Source organism: Notolabrus celidotus, chromosome 10 (genome assembly GCF_009762535.1).
Source record: "Notolabrus celidotus isolate fNotCel1 chromosome 10, fNotCel1.pri, whole genome shotgun sequence".
NCBI lineage: Eukaryota > Metazoa > Chordata > Actinopteri > Labriformes > Labridae > Notolabrus > Notolabrus celidotus.
The window spans coordinates 16,527,992-16,549,199 of NC_048281.1; the positions used below are offsets into that span (position 1 = coordinate 16,527,992).

Below are 21,208 nucleotides of genomic sequence, written 5' to 3' on the forward strand. Positions count from 1 at the left end.
TGTTTATTTCTGCTGCAAAGATCGTCTTTTTCCCATTCATGTGTATGTGACTTCCGGTACTTCCTGAGCCAGCCTCAAGCGGATCGTCGATGAACTGCAGCTGTAAGCACTTCCACATTGGACTTATATTTTTAGACCGGAGGTTGCTGCTTGTTTAAGACTGGGGATTTTAAAATAGGACATAGTGGGGATTCATTAGCTTTTGCAGCACCCTCATGTGGACACTCAAGGAACTGCAGCTTTTTGCACTTCCGCATTAGCTTTACTTTTGGACAGGTTTGCCTTGAGGTCTTTCCCTATCAAACTAGACTGTTTAAAGGTTAAGGTTAAGGTTAAGGTTAAGGTATAACTCTCAATTTCTTTTAGCGGACTCCTGTGTGCTAAATATTTATATTGTTGCGTCCTTTCTTGATATACCTGCAAATCTGTATCAGAAAATCTTTTGGAAAAGCATATATTTTTCTGTATAGTCTATATATTTTTACAGCTGAATTTCTCTGACATTGTCACAGTGTGAAAAATGCATACTGTAACGAAGCATAGTCAAGTTTAACAACGTCCCTCAACATCAAACTTCAATTCTACCTGACTGTGTTGGAGGTAACTTGGCAATGAAACTAGCCACATGTATCACTGTCACTGATCACGATCATCACTGATGAACTGCATGGTATCAGATTGTTTTAGCATGCAAAGCTTCGACTGCAGCTACACACATTCATCCATGAAAAGACAAAAAAAATAGCACTCACATTTGGTGGAACAGAAGTTCAAACCATCTTCCAGTGCTCTCTAATCCAGCTGTGTTCAAAGTTCCTCTTTAGTTGAATCGATCGATTAGCAGGCCGGCGGGAGAGAGACAGGAGAGTGGCTGCTACTCACTCGGGTCCATCTCTTGATTGAATTTCCATCGCAGTGCAATTGTATCACCGGGTGCTCTGCCTACAGGAGGGAGAGGACACAGGTCACCACACTCGACAGGGTTCCACTTTCTTTGCAGCCTGAGGGGGGGCTCTATCAGCGGCACAGGAATTGACAGACTGTGCACAAAAGCTCCCATGAGAGACACTCTTAGTGATGCTGGTACAATGAATGGCAGAGGGCTTTCACACACATGTAAACACAGTACACACTCACGTTTACAAAATGTAACACAGACAATAAAGAAAGAATGACCCTGAACTGACTCAAAGAAGCTTACCTTTTATCAGAATGGTCTTAAATATGTTTCTCCTAAACAGACAGAGATAATACAAAATAAAGAGGCAGTCATGCTTGATGTGTCCACTGCGATGTGTTGAATGAAGGACACAGGATATCCACGGTTAACCTGAGAGGAATGCATAATTCAGAACGAGTATCACTGGTCTTTTTAGCATTCACAGCCATCAGGTTACACAGATAGGAGATGACTGATAGTAGACCACTTTCCTCAAAAGTTAACCTGTATTTTATTCTGAAGGAATGACACAACTTACTGAAAGCACTCTCCAGTGAAATGCAGACACATTTCTCATTAACAGTAAGCTTTTATTTTCTTTGCTAGGTGCTAACATAACAGGCTACATGGGGACACCAAATTCTCATTAACACTAATGAGGACACCAAAGTAAAAATCAAGCAGCAGAAAAGCTTTCAAATACATCTGGAACTTGAAGCAAATGCACTTCTTCTCATCACAGTTAGTGCACTTTCAAATCCTAGAATCCAATTTACAGATAGTGTTTACTTTTTTTTCATACTGTAATAGAGGCTAATATTTCAGAAATAATTGTGCAGGTCTAGTGTGGATCTGTGTTAGCTTTCTAAGTATGAGGTCCCTCGGAGCTCTGCTTCTTTTCCAAGCACTTATGAAGAAAATATAATTAGAGCAATTCTTTAATCTGACATGAGGAACTATGCGATGAAATAAAGAAGAAGAAGAAGAAGAAGTAGGCAATCACACGCACTGATTAAACATTCCTACAAACAGCTGCGCTCCCAAAATCAGCATTTTCAGTAGACTCATCTTGCATCATAAAGCAATACTGGGAGTTTAGGCTGATGCAATATGTATAAAGACTTCGCTGATTTCTCAGCTTGATAGTTGTGTTTTTTTTCAAGTACTGTTTGCTCTCATCTTTTCTTTATATTCCCAATATTTATACAACTATAACAGTAGCCTGTGGTATATGTTTCATTTATCCTTGCACTTTAATATCACCTTTACCCCATGTTTTTTTTCATCATGCTGGTAAGGTGATACTTCATTAGTGCAATCTGTGCTCATAATTTTTTACCCTCTTTGAATTGAGTAGTGTTAACAGCATATATCTCTCTCTGCTTACAAGTGCAGCTGGGTCTTTGCATGACTGACACTCTGGTTTGTCTTTGTGTATTCACTCATCAGAAAGTGTGCTCGGACTGATATTGTCAGAGGTGTACCTGAGCAAATGCTTTCAGGGTAAGCTCTTTAGCATCATCTACTGCTCTTTGAGAGAAGGACACAAACATCCACCCTAATGCCTGGTCAACCACATCAAGTCATGCAGACGTTAGTAGGACCATTCATTGATGATGGAGGTAAAACTAAGTGGAAAAAAAGACTAATCTTAAAAAAACGTATATTGTTTTTCCTTACTATTAAAATATACGCTATAGCAAAGGTATATGATATGTTTAATAATTGTGTTAAGATTTGCCTTTGCCATTTGTGTCCTGTTTTTAACAAATATCCCAATGACCATGAAGAAAGAGCATAATTCACTTTCATGTCAATCTCTGACCCAGCCTTGGTCACCCACCCTTCTGGTTCATTTTGTAAAATATACATGATCACAGATCACATCATCAGTCTGAGCCTGCAGAAAACCTGCAGTTCACCACTATGGCCACAAGATGACAGCATGGTTCACAGTTTTTTTTTCTCCACCGTGTGAGTTGGCAGTTATGTTGGACTTGGTATTTAATTCAATTTTCACTGAACAGGTACAAAAGTAAGGCATGCTAAGTTGCTACTAAGAGCAAAACAAGATAGACATAAAATCAGCCATTTTTATTGACCAATAGTTGGTTTTATGTCTATCTTGTTTTTATTGTTTTTGATCTTATTGATTGCCCATTTCCTGTTTTTATTGTTTTTATTAAGGGTTACCTCTTAAGCACTAAGCATGTTGTCACTTTGTTTGTCATGTATTGTCCAAAAACAAAAACAAAATCTACCTACGGGTACAAATAAAGTAACCTTGAACCTTGAACTTGAATGTTTACCGGGCCGGCTCAGTAAGAACAACTTTAATGTGCTACAATAGTGCTTCTCTTGGCTCATTTCACTATCATGTGTCTTGTTAAAAAAAATGCACACCAAATTTGTGAACGACTGCTAACCCAAAGTTCAACAGGATATAAATACAAAGAGGTTCCAATTTTTGGGTTAAAAAATATTAACCCTCCTGTTATGTTCGTTTCTCAGGGACAGCAAGAATGTTCGTGGGTCAACTTGACTGGGGCATATTTAATTATCCAGAAGTGTCAGAACCCCAAAAAATCCCAATAAACATTTTTTAATCTCATTATTAACTCCATTACTAACATTTTAAATCAATATTTAGTGCAATGGTGTTCTTTAATCCTCACAGATCATGGTTCAATGAGGATAACTCACTCGGGTTTTTTTTAATGAAAATTCATGTTTAAGCTTTTTTAATGTACATTTGAAAGACCTAAATATAAATACAATAGTTTTACAAGACATAGATTTTTGTTTATTTCATTTTTACTTTTATTTTTTTTTATGAAGTGATTTTGATAAATTAAACGAGAATAATATTGGCCGAAGTCAAAATTAAGGAACAGCTAAGCAGTCAGCTTTTTAGATTTCCTGATGTGGTCCTGTAGTCCGAGGGTTCCCAAATTTTTGCGCCCACGACCCCTGAAGACTACCTATATGAGCATGTGGCTGTGTTTCCTGTGCCTTTATGAATTAACCTGCTGCTACCAATGCTTTTAATAATTAACTTTTCACGAACCTTAAACTTAGGAGTCACCTGGAAAAAATAAAGGCAGAAAACTCATTACATCATCTATTTTCAAGTTTTGTTACTGTTTTTGTCGATATTTTTTACTATAATGGGTAAAATGCACTATTTTTAGATAACTTTTCTCATTCAAATGTATTTATTGCATTTTTTCAGTATTTCTTTGTTCACCACAATTTAACAAATTATATATGACTAATACAAAACCAACAAAGAAGAAAAAAATAATAAATACAACAAAATACAATAATAATAATAATAATAATAATAATAATAATAATAATAATAATAATAATAAAGAAATAATCATAATTAACAGTACAAACAAAAAGGAAGATAAACAAAAGAAAACAGGGCAAATAAAAAAAGATGAAAAATGAAAATAATATATATGTTTAGATCACTTTAAAAAATCATTCTGGGAGACATCTCATGACCCCCAATTTGTGTCTCGCGACCCCCCAGGGGGTCCCGACCCACACTTTTGGATCCCCTGCTGTAGTCTAGAAAGAAACAGAACATCCAGTCTCAGCCCCCCTTATAGATGCTAGTTCACTCACTGACGTTTTGTATTTCAAAAGAACCGCTGCTTATTAATATTTATTATAATGTTTATACTTATTTATGCTCTAAACCGCTATAAATGTGTTTTTGTAGTGAAGTCCACCTTGTTTGGCAGCATTGGGAGCACATGAGTCCACATTGGAGCAGCCCACAGTGAGCACGCAGACAGGCAGCAGCTCTGCGGCTCATTCCTGCTTCAGCACACCGCGGATTGGGCGGAGGGAGTCACGTTGTGCGTGAAGCTGTCAGTCAGATGCTGCACCATTGTTCCCCGAGCAGCCGGAAGGAGAGCATGTTAAAGCTCTGTTGAGGTGACAATAGTGCCGGTTGGTGTTACACCATTCAGAAATCTGTTTAATTTTTACTGACCTGAGGAGGGAGGATTTCCGCAGTAGGAACCCGTGACATGCTTTAGGGAGGAAACTGTGAAGTCCATTCAAAGAGGGGCGTCATTGACTGACTGGATGATAGTAACGAAATGAATGGTAAGTGTGGTGAATTGTTGGTGAAAGGCCTTTTTTTGTAAACGCATATGGATGATTCTGTGAAAAAAAAAAAATGAAGGCTAGTATTGTTGTCGTTGTTGTGATTTCAGTATGCAGACAATGAACATCTTTTGTGAGTCAGTTGTTTTCTTATCTTAAATGTTGGGATACATCCCTGAATAATCCATATGTGAAACTCTTCTGGACAGCATTCACTCTTCTTACTGTATCACATCTTTTATTACCTAACTTGTGTTTTTTTTTTAACTAAATTTGTCATTTCATTGCTCAGACACAGAACCTAAGGAGTGCAGCATGTTACAGCTCCTGTCCCTTTGTGTATTACTTTTGAGGTCGCACATGTGTGTCATACAGGCTACAAACTATGTTTAGAGCCAGCTGACTGGTATATGGCCAGCTGGCTGAGAGCCTCTCATGCAGACCGCATGGAGCAGAAAGAGTCTGGTTCCCTGCAGAGCCTCCTGCAGAACAGGCAGAGGAGGCAGAGTCTGTTCCCCCTCCTGCCTCCCTCAGGAGACCCCTCCGCCTCCTCCACCATCACCAGCCCCCAGCTATAAAATGAAATAGAGGCTCAGAAAGTGATTTAGATAAGGCTTTGTCAATCAAGCATGCATCAGTGCTGGAATTGCACGATAAAAACCTGGGTCTACTGTTGATAACAACATGCATTACAAAAATGTGTATACCCAAACAGAGCTGGTTAAACTAAATACTAAAACATGATTTTCAAACAGCTACTTTTACTTTGTCTTCAGGGTACATGTGATTTATTTTCTCTTCTCTTGTCTCCCACAGAACCAAGAAGTGTTCCTGCAGTGTAACAAATTTCTCACGAAAGGTAGGACCAAATCTCCGTCCCGCTGTCTGAAATATCAGTCTTCACAGTACATTATCATCCTGAATCCATGTCTGCTAGATAAAATCTCACACAACTGTTGCTCCGCTGCCACAAAAGCCCCTCTGATGAGGAGATATGATGTGATGTTGATGCAGACAACAGTGTTTAGTCAATACAGACAGCTGCGCTACTCACACTGGATTATACCAGAGAGATGCCTCTGATATGAAAATGATGAAATACAGCAGATATTTTTCTCGAGTTTGCTTTATTACAAGCTAGATAGTTTTTGTTCTGTAAATGAAGCACCAGTGCCTCACGAATAGAACGTTTGCAAACAGGACAGATGAGTTTTGATGCATAAATTTAACCAAAAGATGTGTTAATATCCAACATGAATTTGTGTCATGTCACAGGTTTATGATATAACATTCTCAGTATCCTCTCCTGACTTCTTAATTGTTCCCAGTATTTTGGTAATAGAATGTAGCACCTCTGTGCAAAATTGTGCACTCAAACATGCACACAGCAAACATGCACATGCAATGACACTACTATTCCCTTTTTCATTAAGATCTTAAACACGAAGCGGTGTGGATGTGTGTGTGCATGTGTTTGGGGAGTGGGCCCTCTCTTTCTTGAGACAGTTTGTGTTTTTTTTTTTACTCCACAATCCATCTGCTCCCTCAGTCTATCAGTGCGGTGTCCTCAGAGGAGCAGAATTTAATTAGTACATGTGGCACTGAGTTAAAGGACATTGAAACATTAAGTAGATGTATTTACTTGTGAAACGCGGCATCATTAAGCTGGCTTATTTGAATAAGTGATTCAGCCATGCTGGTAATACATACTGTAGCACAGATGGCTAAAGCTTGATAACAGTGAAAGTGCTCCATTAAAGATTCACAAGAAAGGTGTTGGGGTTTAACAGTGCTGAGGAGAGTCTCTCTGCAGGAGGCTGCTGTGGATGAATCGCCTGCACACTGAAGGTTCACATGCACAGTTCAATCAATTTAGCAGTGTTTTATGTGAGCTACAAGGAATCAAGGCTTTAAGCCTGACCCAAGGTTAAGGCAGATTCACTGAAAGAGGTTAAAGGCCAGATTGTAAACTCGATGTAGGAGAAGACGTGCTGAATTTACTTTACATTAGGTAAGAGATAAAAATAACTTGCTTGAGTTGTAAATGTTAGTACCTCATAACAAGGGTATTAAAGGGGTTTCCAATGTAATACTGCTTCCTCTGCATCTCACAACATAGATAATATCAGTCATATGACTACTACAACAATTTAAGAGTTGTTATTTAGAGATATATTTCTCAATTTTCTTCAATTATGGAAAAAGACTTTATATGAACTGCATGGAATTTATAAGGAAGACCTTGCTTTAATCCTCTTGCTATGCTCGTTTCTCTGGGCATGTTTAATCATCCAAATGTGTCAGAAACCAAAAATCCCCCAAAACATTGTTTATATTTCATTATTAATTCCGTTGCTAACCATTTCAATCAATATTTAGTGCAATGGTGTTCTTTACCTCTCACAGATCATGGTTCACTGAGGATAATTCATTTGTTTTCATAAAAAATCATGTTAAAACTTTTTTAATGTACATTGGAAAGACCTACATATAAATACAATAGTTTTACATGACATATATTTTATTTTATTTTGTTTTACATTTCAATTTTTTTTCTTTTTATGAAGTGAAGCCCAGTTAGTTATGAAGTATTTAGCTAGTTTGGAGGGTATATATTGCCTAAATGGGCAGCTACCTCTGAATATCACTAGCCTTTCATCCACTTTGACATTAGGGCCTAGGTTATAGAGTATTAGAAGTTGCTCTACCCCGATCTCAAAGAAACAGTTAGTATTTGACACTTCTGACCCCTTTTAGCCTCCACTTTGACTTCCGGGTCAAATTGACCCACACAGTATCAATGCAGTATTAACATTCAGGGGGCGTTGCAAATACGTGAAATTATCCATTTTAATTTTATATGTTGATAACGCTAATTAAGCCAAACAGAATACGTTTCATAATGAAAAAATACTTTAAATTTTTAGATTTTAAATTTAAAACGGGTCAATTTGACCCGCAATATAACAAGAGGGTTAAGAATTTACAACTTGTTCATTTAATTGTTCCCTGTGTTTTATTGTTTGTTCGTTTGTTTGTTTGTTTGTTTGTTTGGGTTTTTTTGGTGTTCATGTGTATAATGTTAAATGTAAATAAAAAAATGATACAAAAAAATACTTTACAACTAAACAGCACTATGTTAAATAATAATCAATGAGAAAAAACTCCTAAAACTCCTGACTTATGCTCATTGAATTAATATTGCATTGAATCTCATAATCTGGTAAACATTTGACATTAAAGTGTATCTCATAATTTTACCACAGTATACACTGAAAAATACGGTTTAACTGGTAATTTTAAAAAAGCAGATTTCTGTTTTATTTTTTCTTCTTTACCTTTAAATAAAATATTTCGAGGGATTTTACCAAATGTGTTGTGACGACGCAAATATGCTAACAGGCTAGTAAAAGTAGCATTTTGGGTTCTCTGATTTTATACGAGTTATCACATGATAAGTTCCATCCACGTGCCTTGCTGTGTTTTTGTAACCACACGTTGGTGCTGTCGGTTGTGGTGTGTGAACCTCAAATTGTGTCTTTGTATTATTTGGAGTTTGAACTGTTATATTTAGAGGCTTCTGTCTTGGCCAGGTCACTGTTGGAAAATAGACAAAGTTGTATACGCACATTTTGCTATTAACTCTCAGTAATGTACCCAGCACGATTAATATTTGGTGTATTTTTCGTCTGTAGCCACTGTAAACATGTAATTTCTGAAGTTAAAACCACAGTGTTAATGCCTTAGTGAGGATCTTAGTGTGAACTAATCTGAACCTTTTAGGTTACAGAGCAGCTTGTGTGTCTCAGCAGGGTTCATGGTTCTAATTTCAAAGCTTTTGATGTGACTCTTTTTGTGTGTTTGGCTCCTTCCTGGCTGAGCTCTGAGCGTTAATGCTTCAGGATTGTGCTCTCCAGAGATGTTGCCATGACACCTATATGGAATCTTTTGTCTGTTGCCAGTTAATTAAGTGTTGGGAAAAAGACGACATATTTTTCTGCCATAATGAGTTTCATTTGTCGGAGCAGGATATAAGTTAAAATAGAAGTGCTTTATATAGCCAGTGTGGGCATCAGCCTCCAAAGTGATTAGATGATATAATACAGTTTTAATTTCCTAACTTTTAAGTGTAATTATTTATACGTGTAATGTCACTGCATTGATAAAGAGAATATAAAACTGAGATTGCTGCTGGGAATTACTGAAGGTTAGTTCTGCCATTCATTTCCATTTTTCTACCAGAGTTTGAACAGCTTTCATGACGACACCCTTATCTCTGGTTTTGTTTTATGACTTTTAATCTAAATGTCAAGTATTAAGTCACCACTATTTCATGTTATTAAATATGAAAAAAACTTTCAAGAGGCTACAGATCCAAAAAAGTTACATGATGTGTTTTTTTTTTAATCAAGGTCTTTGCAATTAAAGCTTGGGCACATTTTGCGTATTGAAGATAAGTGCCAGATGTTTTGATTCTTTTTTCAATTCAGTGCCATGTAACCAAATTTCTAATTATTTAATCAATCTGCAAAATTGTAATCAAGGAAGAGCCATGTGGAAACAAAGCCCTGCTAGTTCTCCAAAGTTTCACCCTATGCTGTTATTTAAAGATCCAACATTCACAATATAACAGACTTCTAAATCAGAAATGAAAGCTCACAAACAATATGAGCTTGTTGCTTTTCTATTTTTGAATATATCTTTTTTTTTGACACTATATTAATTTTTTTTTAACAGATGGTAATTCAGTACATCTCAAATTGTTAGATACAAACATAGCTACCAATCAAGAATTCACACATTACATTTTAAAAACTTAAGGCTCCTGTGAGGAGTTTTTTGATTGGTTCGGAAAAAAACTGAAATTGATAATTTTGCCTTTCAAGGACCCTGAAACTTAAACAAGACCATTGGCATCAAATGTATTACATCTATATAGACATTTTAATGCCTAAAACCACTGCTGGGGGGATAGGTGTTCGATGAAGAGAATAAGACACAGCAATATGAAGATATGAGGAATACTTTTGGCTGTTAAAAAACAGCAGAATGAGACTTTTTTTTAATCAAAAAAAATACTTATGTGTTCAGGACAAAGTCCGCAAAGAGATAGGAGGTTAAATTTTGTCTACAGGGGGTGCCAGAATCAACACAAAGATCCTCACAGGAGCTTTAGATATTATTACCTGAAATGTTATCTCACACACTTAAATACGTAGCACAGCCCTCTCTTGATTTAATGTTTCAAAATTAAGCTTTCACTAGAAAGAACAAGAGAAGCCATGGACCTAAAAGTTGTAACCCACAACACAGAGATTGGCATCATTTCAATAAGGTTTATATGCTGGAGAAAATATTACCAATATTATACTTTTCCCAGGGAGGACTCTTTTTATCCTTCCAGTTCATTATATACTTTTATCACATGCAGAGCTGGCCTACTTCATGAATTTCCTCAGATAACATTGTGAATGTTTTGCATATTAAACCTGATTCCAGATCTCCACATGATACTAGCTCTATATATAAATGATAAGGCTTGTCTGCAGAATATGAACCCCACATCCCTCAGCTTTCCCAGACTGTGTGAGAGATGAAAGCAGCCCCGTCTCTGTGAAACACTCTGGAAGCTCCTATTTCTGCCAGCAAACCGGCTTTTGCGAACTTTCAGGTGGCATGGGAAAATACAGTCATAAATAAAATATGGAGGCATGAATAATTTAGGCGAGCATTGTGATTGACATGAGGGTTAGAGGACCTGATTACGCCTGCCGCACTGTGTGACTTGAATTACAGCAAATCAAAACATTAGCCTTAGTGTGGAGCTTGCCGTGTGTACGACACATTTTGATCATTGCTTGTGACAACAAAGACGGCTGAGGCGCTGGATGACATGTCTTTTTAAAGATTACGCTTCAATTTCAGCATCGAGCCTCTGTGTCATTAAAACACCGCTAATGGTTTGGGGTTTGAATGACTAAAGAAACACACGAAATCATGCCAGGAGTCGAGTCAGTTCACCAACTCTCATTCAGTACATTCTCATTATTTATTTGCAGTTCTCTCTGCTTTTAGAGGATGTTAAACTCAAAAGATTGTTGTGAGATATGTAGTGGTGAAATAGGGGTCACCCTTTGCTCTGGACCCCCCGTGGTTAATAAGAAACCATGCTTCCTCTATTGTTCTATGAGGAGGAAGAGCAGATCAATGATTCCCAGCACTGTAGCTGCAGGAGGGAGGCTGCAGCAGGCATCACCAGGCTGCAACTCCTCCGTGTGCTGAGTGCTGAGCAGTGGGCTGCTCTCACCCCTCTCCCCACCAACTCCCCCCTTCCCCTTCTTCCTCCAACCTCCCCCCTCCTCTTTCATGTGTGTGGAGCAGATCTGTCTGCAGCCTCAGGCGAGTGCAAGTTAACAAATGTACAGAGCGCATGTGAAGGCTCATTTGCATATATCTGTGGATGTCGCTACATTTCTTTAAATGGATTCCTTTGTGTTTGATTGTTGGATGTGTTCTTTTCATTGTGCGTGTGCAATTCTGTCAAAGCTGGCTGGAGTGTGGAGAGGACTGTATCTGACAATTAATGATGTTTATTTGCAGATTCTTCTCATCTGACCCTAATTGTGGTTGAATAGAAAAGCCGACTGTGCAAATGTTTATTGTCCAATCTGCTGATTTTCTCACTGTCAAATAACAACAGCTGCAAATTGTAGCTTGTTGCAAAAAAGATGATCAGATACAGCATGCTGTACCTTTAAAGCAGTGTTTACATATGAATTTTGGAAATAACATAGCTGTTAGTATGATTTTTCTGCTAGGTTATAACAAACAAGCTATTACCCTTTGATTTGAACCATCTATTGCATATATTTCAATTTAGTGTGTGGTCCCTATCTTGTCTCCAGGGAAATATTGCAAAATCACTGTTCATTGTGTTCCTCCTGAACATGACGGTAGCACACAGATTAAGGCAGATGGCCCCTGACCTATTAGAAATCAGCGTTCTACATGTGGCCTTGTGTGTGTAGGTGTGTGTGTGTGTGTATGTGTGTGTGTATGTGTGTGTGGTGGGTTTGTTGGTTTGTGTGTGTGTTTTCTCTGTGGCAGGGATCCTCCACTGACATCATCTGTAGCTGTATAATCATCCAGGCCACAGCCTCTCCTCAGGGGAGTCCAGCTGAGACCTAGCCCCTCTCACTCACTCACTCCCTCTCTCTCTCTCCCTCTCCCTCAATCTATTTATCTCTCTCTTCTCTGCCTAGCTTTCTCTCTCTCGTTCAAGGTTGCCATGTATGGCAGTGTGACACCAGTGATGGATGCGTTCAGCCTCAGACTCTAGCTGCATGGTCCAGAGTCTTTCATTTTTTCAGGGTTTCTGTTTTTTTTTTTGCTCTGTGATCTGATCAGTTTGTTCCACTGGAATGCAGCCTCGTTCATTCAGACAGCATCTACTGCACTGAAAGAAAAAAAAAACGTTTTTCATATTAAAACAAAGAAAGAATTAATAAAAAGAAAGATCTGCCAAGCCATCTGGACTGTATAACTGTGTGCTCCATCACTGTAGAAACACTAGTCGTCTGTGATGCGACCAGCCATATTGAATGGCATAGGCATTTGGCAGACGCAGATACAGCACAAATTTGCAATCTATATCAGTATACACCAACCCAGCTCCCTCTTCCCCCACTTATACACATTTGGCAGTCGATCAAAGGAGAGTCAAGAGGATCTGTGTCTATTCAAAGTAGGATGTAAATAATTAGTCTATACATATGTAACTACTAATTAGTGATTTACATACGTATACCTGACGTTCCATGCTAGGGCAGATGGGTGTTTTTGTAGTGCATGGCTGTTAAGAGTATGGAGGCAGATTGTTGCTTTTCGATACATTAAAACTGCAAGTTGGAAATTTGGACCACAAAGGGACAGCTATTAATACTGGGTGTAGTGCTGGGCGATAATTCGATAACGATAATTATCGCTATATAATTTTTCTCTATATAAATATAAAACATTTTGGATCAAAATTTGATATAAATAAACATGTTATTACAACCCCATGCCACTTAAAATGGAGGGGGGGGCGCTAATGAGTCTTAAACGCTCAGTTGCCACCCAACATTTGACAGAAGAAGAAGACGGCATTGAACAGCCAATCATGTCGCAGGGTGAGAGGTAGGCGGGGCTTAAAGACGTTCGGAGCTGGATGTAAACACAGCTGAGACGAGCGACAGCGTCACTGAAGAAAACTCAAAACCTAGCAGCTCAATGCAGAGTCGTTAGTCTGACACTCTGTCGACTCTGCGTTAACTATTAACTTAATACACTTCATTAAATATACTTTCAGGATGTGGGTAAAGGAAGAGCACAGAGACAACTTCTGCTGTGTATTTCTAACACGTTTTATGTCCATCGCGACCGTAGTACAACGGAACACCGAGCGAGCGTGATGCATTCACTGCACTGTGGGAAACAATATCACTCAATATCACTCTTACCATGTCTGTAACCCTTAGTAATCTAAAAGGGGAGAGCACAACTCAAAACAATACTCTACTAAACTGATACACAGAACACCATTTGATATATTTTTGTTGTAAATGTAAATCAAATCATGCAAATAACCTCAATCTGAGAAAAATAAGAATCTACAAACTAAAACTTCACAAAAATCTTATTTTACACAAAAGACCTGCTTCCTGTTTGCACAGTCAAAAAGATGGATTCAAGAAGTTTATCAGAAAACTAAATCCAGATACAAACTAACAAACTGTCTGTTTTCTTCAACTTTCACTCAGGACCAAAAATCTGCATTTAAATTTAAATGAAATAATGATTTGATATTTATCGTGATAATTATCGATATTGACTGATATGAAATATTTTATTGTGATAACATAATTTTCAATATCGCCCAGCCCTAACTGGGTGTATGTGATCTACCCCAAGAAACAAGACATCATTGGCATCTTGATAAAGCCAGGTGTGGCCATTAAAGTCCCAAATTAAATTGATTTCTGGGTCCTGAGCTTAACAATTGATTGAAATATCTGCTACAACTTTTATTTGCTCCGATGCTCAGCTGCTGTTTGCTATCCAAGTAGTACACACTCGTTCTGTCTGACGCAAGAGCCTGGGAACCAAACTGGGCATGGAAGCAGTTTTGGTCAGTGAACACACCCTGTATTTTAACCAGCTCCAAATAGTTCTCTCCATACACAATCACATAGGGATATAAGGGGTGGCTATCAAATGTTCAATACATTTTTTTTTTTAAAGAAGTAGATTTGTATAACTATTTTCATAATGAAAAACATAAGCCCTTGACTTAACAAGTAACCTGTCCCATCCATTGAATGGGACTATCCATCCAGTCGGATGTGAAAAATGAGCCTAAAAAGGCTCAAAGTGAATGAGTTGGATGTCAAAGTGTTCAAAATTCCACTGAATGCAGATCTCACTATGACAATGACCCGTTTCATCTTGATCCAGTAAATGTATCTTGCTCACTTAAGATACTGTAGCTGCACACGACGGTCCTTTCTTAATTCTGAAATCACATCTTTAATTAAAATAGTGCACACTTATTATTGATCTCTCCTTGTCATATATTTTATTAGATTATATCGTATATCTTGTGAATATTAAGCAAGGACTTCAGCACTGCTTCAAGAAATACTACCATAAAAAGTCTGCCCGTATGGTGTCTTTCTATTTATTGCTATTTATCAGCTGTATGGACAATACATCTGGACTGAGGTAATAATCTGCAGCATCAGCATTGAGTTTGGTGAAATCCTGCTCGTGTAGCTGATATGATGGTGTGCTTTGTTTTTGCCCTGGAGGTAGTCAAACTGCCAAAATGTGAAGCTCTACCCTCAGATAAAGATGAACTGTGGGCCAGTCCAGAAGAACTTCTATCCACTTATGCTAAGTTGATCATTGAGTGTATATAAAAAATAAAAACATTAGGTGCATTGAAGATCCTGCTAAATGATGACAGATGGCATTGTAATCCGTGTGGTGGAGCTTCATAGTAAAGCTGAAACATGCTGCTGATGGAGACCCCTAACCTTGGATTTAAACATGTATTGGCTCCATCTGTTTTCTATGATGTCTGAACACACTGTGAGGTATCTGTGCTGGCTGTTGAGGTGGATAATGGCTGGGATGGAGGTGACAAACAGGGTGGGTGCAATGACTCATTCATCCTTGATTCAGCTTCTGCTTCCATCAGAGGTTCTGATTCATAGCCAGTGACGCTAAACTGTCTTTGATATGTTGGTCATGGAGCCAGACAGTTCACAGACAAATGATTTAGAGAAATCACAGAGGGGTTTATGTAATTATTGCTGTCAGACTTTACACATTTACACCCTCTGGTGGTTCTTTGTCACTAAAGTTGTGCCTAGGAGCCTTGAAATATTGGAGATTTAGTATCTTGAAAGGCCACGGTGTCAGAGTAGAGACAAAACGTTCGTCCTCCTTTTACTTTGTTCATGAGTTGTTAGGAGAAGCAAAGTGCAGTGCAAAATCGCAAAAATCAGCTTTTAGAGTTGATCTGATAATGTGCAATACTAATATCAATGTTGATACAGACAACTGATATCAGTGTAAATTAGTACTTGTAAAGGCATCTGTATCTGCATCTGAATCTGTATTCGTACTGATGCCAGGATATGTATCAATTTTGGAATTGACATTGGTACTGGTGTAAGTATCAAGCCGCAATATTAAAATATGAAGCCAAGGGTGCAGATTTGGCCTAATGGTAAAGTTGCTCACCCCTATCGCGAGCAGCCTGGGTTCGAGTCAAGCCTATGGCCCCTTTCCCGCATGTCATCCCCCCACTCTCTCCCTGTTTCCTGCCTTATCCACTGTCCTCTTCAAAGTCAAATATGTCTTAAAAAAATAAGCCAATTTGGAAGTGTGAAAACTGCAGTTCATTGATCGTCCACTTGAGGCTGGCTCCAGAAACGCTGAAAACCACATATGAACCCATTCAAACTCCAGGTCATATTGGATTGACCAAATTTAGGTTGAGTCAGCATTTCAATATGGTAACTGCTAATGATAGCCTTCAAAGCTAATGTTCAGAAATAAATTTCACGAAGAATGCGTCCATTTATCATACAGTCTATGGTTGGTATCTGTAAGGGTATTGGTATCTGTTTAGTATCAGTATCTGTATTAGTATTTGTATTGACATTGATATTTATATTGGTGATCTGTAATGATATTGATATCTGTATTGGTATCAATATCTGTATTTGCAATGATATCTATACCAGAATTGGTATCTGTATTGGTATCTGTCTGTATCTGTATGCGTAAAGTAATCAGCCTTTGATATTGGTTAAGTTGTTGTATCTGTGAAAAGTTAGCCAAAGTCAATTTCAGTGTTTTTCCACAAGCATGACATGTTTTTTTCTGAAATGGTATCATAGCAGTTTTAGGTAAAGGCCAATAACGCAGACCTTGGTGTTGCAATATTTGCTTATTTGTTTTAAACTATTTCACTCTGAAGATTCTGTTAAAACACATATTTTAGAAATCCCCTTTCATCAGTTATAGCTGGAGTTGCACAGGTCTTTTGTATGCAATCTTCTATAGGAATCATATTCCTAGTACACACATGATGAATTCTCTGTCTCTTCTTTCTATGTTTTCTTCCTGCTCCCTTTAATTTCCTTCACTGAAATAAAAGAGCCCCTTGAAATTCAGAGCAAATATAGGTCACCATCACTGGTGCAATAGTGTAACAAATGCTGTCTCTCCAGCTTAGGTTCTGCATTTGTATGTAGTAGGGCAGCATATGTGTGTGAAGGTTATGGGTAAAACATTAGAGGAATGTAAATTAGGCTGTCTAATAACTCACATTATTTACAGTTATTTGTGTTTCACCTCCTCTTGGAAGAAATCATCCAAACCTGGTTTGACATAAATAATTCTGGACTATTCCCAGGACTACCAGCCCACTACTACTTCTACTGCTGCTACTAAATTTGATTTGCTTTTGTATTTCATTTTCTATTAATATTTATTTTCACAGTGGAATTTCAACCTTTGATTGAAACCTTGATAATGAAAGAAATTTGTAATAAAACACATTTACACAATCATCATTTCATGGTTTTTGTAAAGCCTATTTAACAACCCACTCATGGTTTAATATTTTATTGTCACAACTGCTGGGTTGGAAGTGTCTGATATTGTTTCATTTGGTCATCCAAGGCACTTAAAATAGAAGCTTTTAAAAGGCTTTTATAAAATTTTGATATAATAAAATAGATGCTACATTTATTAAGACAAAATATGAAAATGATGATAGCATTTTAAAGAGAGTTAACTATTCATTGGTTTGTGCCTACCAGTTTGTTTTTTCAGAAATCTGAATGCAGAGATAATTCAAAGAGCAGACATCACCGTTGTGCAGAGCAGACATCACCGTTGTGCAGACTCCCACCCCTTGGTATTGCTGATTTGAAAGCACCCATACCAACTTACTTAGGGCATTTTGGTAAACACACCAACACAATGTCCTGTCTACATAAAAGATTGTCAACAGAAAGTCAAAATTTCATTTGCTTTCATAACTGACAAACAAAAGCATCTTATCCTTTCTTTTAATAATCTGTATTGATCAAACAATTTGAATGACACGTCCGAAACTACTTATCTGTTATCAAAGTAGTTCTCAATCAATCTTCTTTAAAGCTATTAATCATTACAGCTTTACTAAATCTTCCCTGGTGTTACTGAAGTAAACCCCACAGCGTGATGTAATAGAATTATGTCATTTAAAATCTAAAGAGAAAGGGAAAAAATAGATTGTTACTCACTAAATAAAATGTAATACAAAAGGCAAAAGACCTTTAAAGTTCCTTCACAATAATTCTCAGATATTTGATAACAAAGCATGATCCATACCAGAGAGCAGCTTGTATTCTGTTACATTTTATTTCTTTAAATGTTCCCTAATTTTAAATCAAAATGTAATGTCTGATGGGAAAGCTTACCACATTTATTTCCTTTGTCCACACAGTACATTTCCTTGCATTACTTTTTTCAGTATGTCTGTCTTTTCGCTGCTGCATTTACATTATTCTGCTTTCTTTCTTGTTCTTCGGTCCTTGTGATTCATCCACAACAGCCAGCTGTAATCTTTGAGTGCTCAGCACAGTCTGACAGAGTACAGTCAGTACAATTCCACTGGCTTCCTGTGCTCAAACTGCATATTTAAAAGGAGCCATTTCAATGGCAAAAGTTACTCTATGACAACATTTAATCCCTTAAATAATACACTATTCCCACTACTACAAGCCTACCACTACTTCTACTACTGCTGCTGCTAAATTTAACTGTGTAGCATGTTGTGTAGAAAGGCTCCTGGAAAGGAGGTCATGGTTGAAAGAAGGAAAAAAATCTTCAGTTGTACATAACTTAATGAGCTTATTGTTGCTAAATCGTTTTTGACTCTGGCTGGATAAAGTTATGAAATCTGCAGCAGAGACAAAAAGGCTGGAGGAGAGGAGAGCTGTTTAAGTGAGGTTCAGTGAGGACACTACGGCTGAGGATGCAGAACATTGCAGGGTTGCTCGATAGTCTGTTATCTTGAAATTGCATTGAAGAGACAGCAATAATTCCAAGGGACTGCAGATGCAACTTAGCTTTCAGCTGACTCTGGTACAATGCATCAAATGGTGACATTTATGGTAAATATTGTACATGGTCCCTTTATGAATAAATACAATCAAAAAAAAAAAAAATCACCGCACAAAAGACTTCTAATAAATGTTGACTTGACCTGACATTAAGACTACATAACTTACCCTGAATTTGTTGGAATCAAGTCTACATGAGAGCCATAAGTCTGTCTGAATGTTCGCAATGCAGTTTGTTCTTATAACGAGTCATTAGTGTAAGTGAAGACTGTAAGGCTTTGTAGGGTGTTGAAAGGGTTTAAGGCTTTAAGCTCTCCCGTACCAGGAAGTAACGGATCTTTAATGTTGACATAGAGTCCGATTGAGTGTAAGAATGATATAATGTCTCTCTGACTGCACAATCATGGCCACGACTCACTGTACTGTAAAACTTCCTGGCAAAGGAAGTGTTGGGAGCACATCAAATCTTGTTTCCTGTAGATGAGGTAGTAATGTTGTGATTTCCATGTCTGGTCTGATTGTGCTAATTTTCTAATAAGAAATGATAAAACTGACCTTTGAGCTTTGACTTTGTATGCAGATTTTCTGTTAAAGGCTTTTTGCAGTTCTGCAACAAACAAAAAAGCATAGATACTTTGCAATGTTCCATGTTTTGTATTCTCTAGAATCCTTTTGAGCTTTTATTCTGCAGTCTTTGTCTGGCAGTGTTGTAGTTGGGTCGCCAAACCTTGAATCAGAGAGTCAGATCTCTCGTCCTCAGTGTTCCAGTCCAAGTCCAAGTCAGAAAAGAAGAATCTGGGTCAGGTCTCAGTCCTGTTCTGATTTCTTGAGTCCAGTCCGAGTTGTATCCCTGTTACCTGAGGTGCCTCTATGGACACACTGACTGGAATTGTTGCTAAATAAGACAATATGTGAGCGTGCATGTGGGTGAACTTCCCTGGCTTTAAACTGAATAAATTACCAGGGGCTTATACAAAAAACTGTCATAAACAATTAAACAGTCTACCTATAAGCAAGTCAGAGGCCTACTGTCCATGTGCCCAGTCCTAATGTAGTCAGTGATCAAGTCCAAGTCAAGTCCTGAAAATCTGGACTAGAATCAATTCAAGTCAGAGTCCCGGACTCATGATGTACAACACTATGGTTTAAAGGATGAGATAGAGGTCTATATATCTCTACTTCTACTTCTAAATACTTTCCTAATGCTGATAAACACTACTATTATTAGATTTGTCTACATTTTCATGTGAACAACAAATGATCTCCTGCATTATTAATTTTTATCTGGCAATTTGGTTTTGGCGTTTACTTTGTAATCTTGATTTTGCTAGATGAAATAGTTCATGCTTATATTTCCTCATCTACTTGGATCACAAGTGGCAACCTCTAAAAATGAATCCAATAAGAAAATGCAGAAAACTGCGGTTCATCAAGTGTTCATTTGAGGCTGGCTCTGAAAGCCAAGGAGAACCGACTAAACCCTGTGTTTTAAAATGCCCAATTTCAGAGCAGAATCAAACATGTTTACAGCTTAGTACTAGAAATTGCAACCAGAGGTGAGAAAAGCAGGGTAACGATACTGGGAACATGGCCGATGATTACAATATAATCACAACACAGCAATTCTGCATTTTTTAAAAACTGCAAGACAAGCGCATAACTACTACGATATCTGATAAGCAAAATTGACATCATTAGTGCCTTAGTGAGGAGTCATGAAGCAGTGACAAGTGAGTCACATTTTCCAATTAAAGTACTGATATTTGGTGCAAGTGCCAGGACAGCTACATATGTATTGCTGTTCACCTTGTTCCACCCCTAAATAACAACTGTACCAGGGATGACATTTTTTATAACTTGTTAATTTTGATGATCTAAATGCTAAGAGTTATTCATAATTAGGCATAATTAGAGGTGTGGCAAATTTGACTAACAGGTAGGCAGAAATGTGATGGCCTTAACGCCACCTCTTTGCTGGTTTCTAGTAGGGATGCACTGATCCTACTTTTTGGGTCCCGATACTGATATTGATACCTGGGCTTTGGTATCTGCTGATATCAATACTAGCCGATCTGATCCTGGTATTGATTCAACAATTTCTGTTCCTTAATGTGAGGATAGAATCATGTTTTGGCAACTTCAGGCTTTTCTGAAAATTCTTGAAGACGTTTCACCTTTCCTCCGAAAGGCTTCTTCAGTTCTGACCAGACTGGGCCTTATATCTTCGAGCTCTTCCCCAGTCTGGTCAGAACTGAAGAAGCCTTTCAGAGGAGGAGTAATGTGGACAGGAGAGGTGAAACGTCTTCAAGAATTTCTACCAGTTCAGTTGCCTTACGGATCAAGCTTTGGATAAGCATGACCAGGTCATGGTTATCCAATGACTGAGAACCTTCACAGACATACAGGCTTTTCTGACTTTGTAAACCAAAATAAAGTAAACGTTTTTAAACTGACAGTATCATTATTCAAGAGATTA

General features: G+C 37.8%; 1 protein-coding gene across 1 annotated transcript in view; it reads left to right on the forward strand.

The window, feature by feature from the left end:
• The first annotated feature begins 4,698 nt into the window (after positions 1 to 4,698).
• Positions 4,699 to 21,208, forward strand: part of csrnp3 (cysteine-serine-rich nuclear protein 3) — a 29,874-nt gene continuing 13,364 nt past the window's right edge. Inside the window, exons 1-2 of the mRNA XM_034694720.1 lie at positions 4,699 to 5,065; positions 5,882 to 5,924. The gene's annotated coding sequence lies outside the window, so the exon portion shown is untranslated. The remainder of the gene's footprint in view (positions 5,066 to 5,881; positions 5,925 to 21,208) is intronic.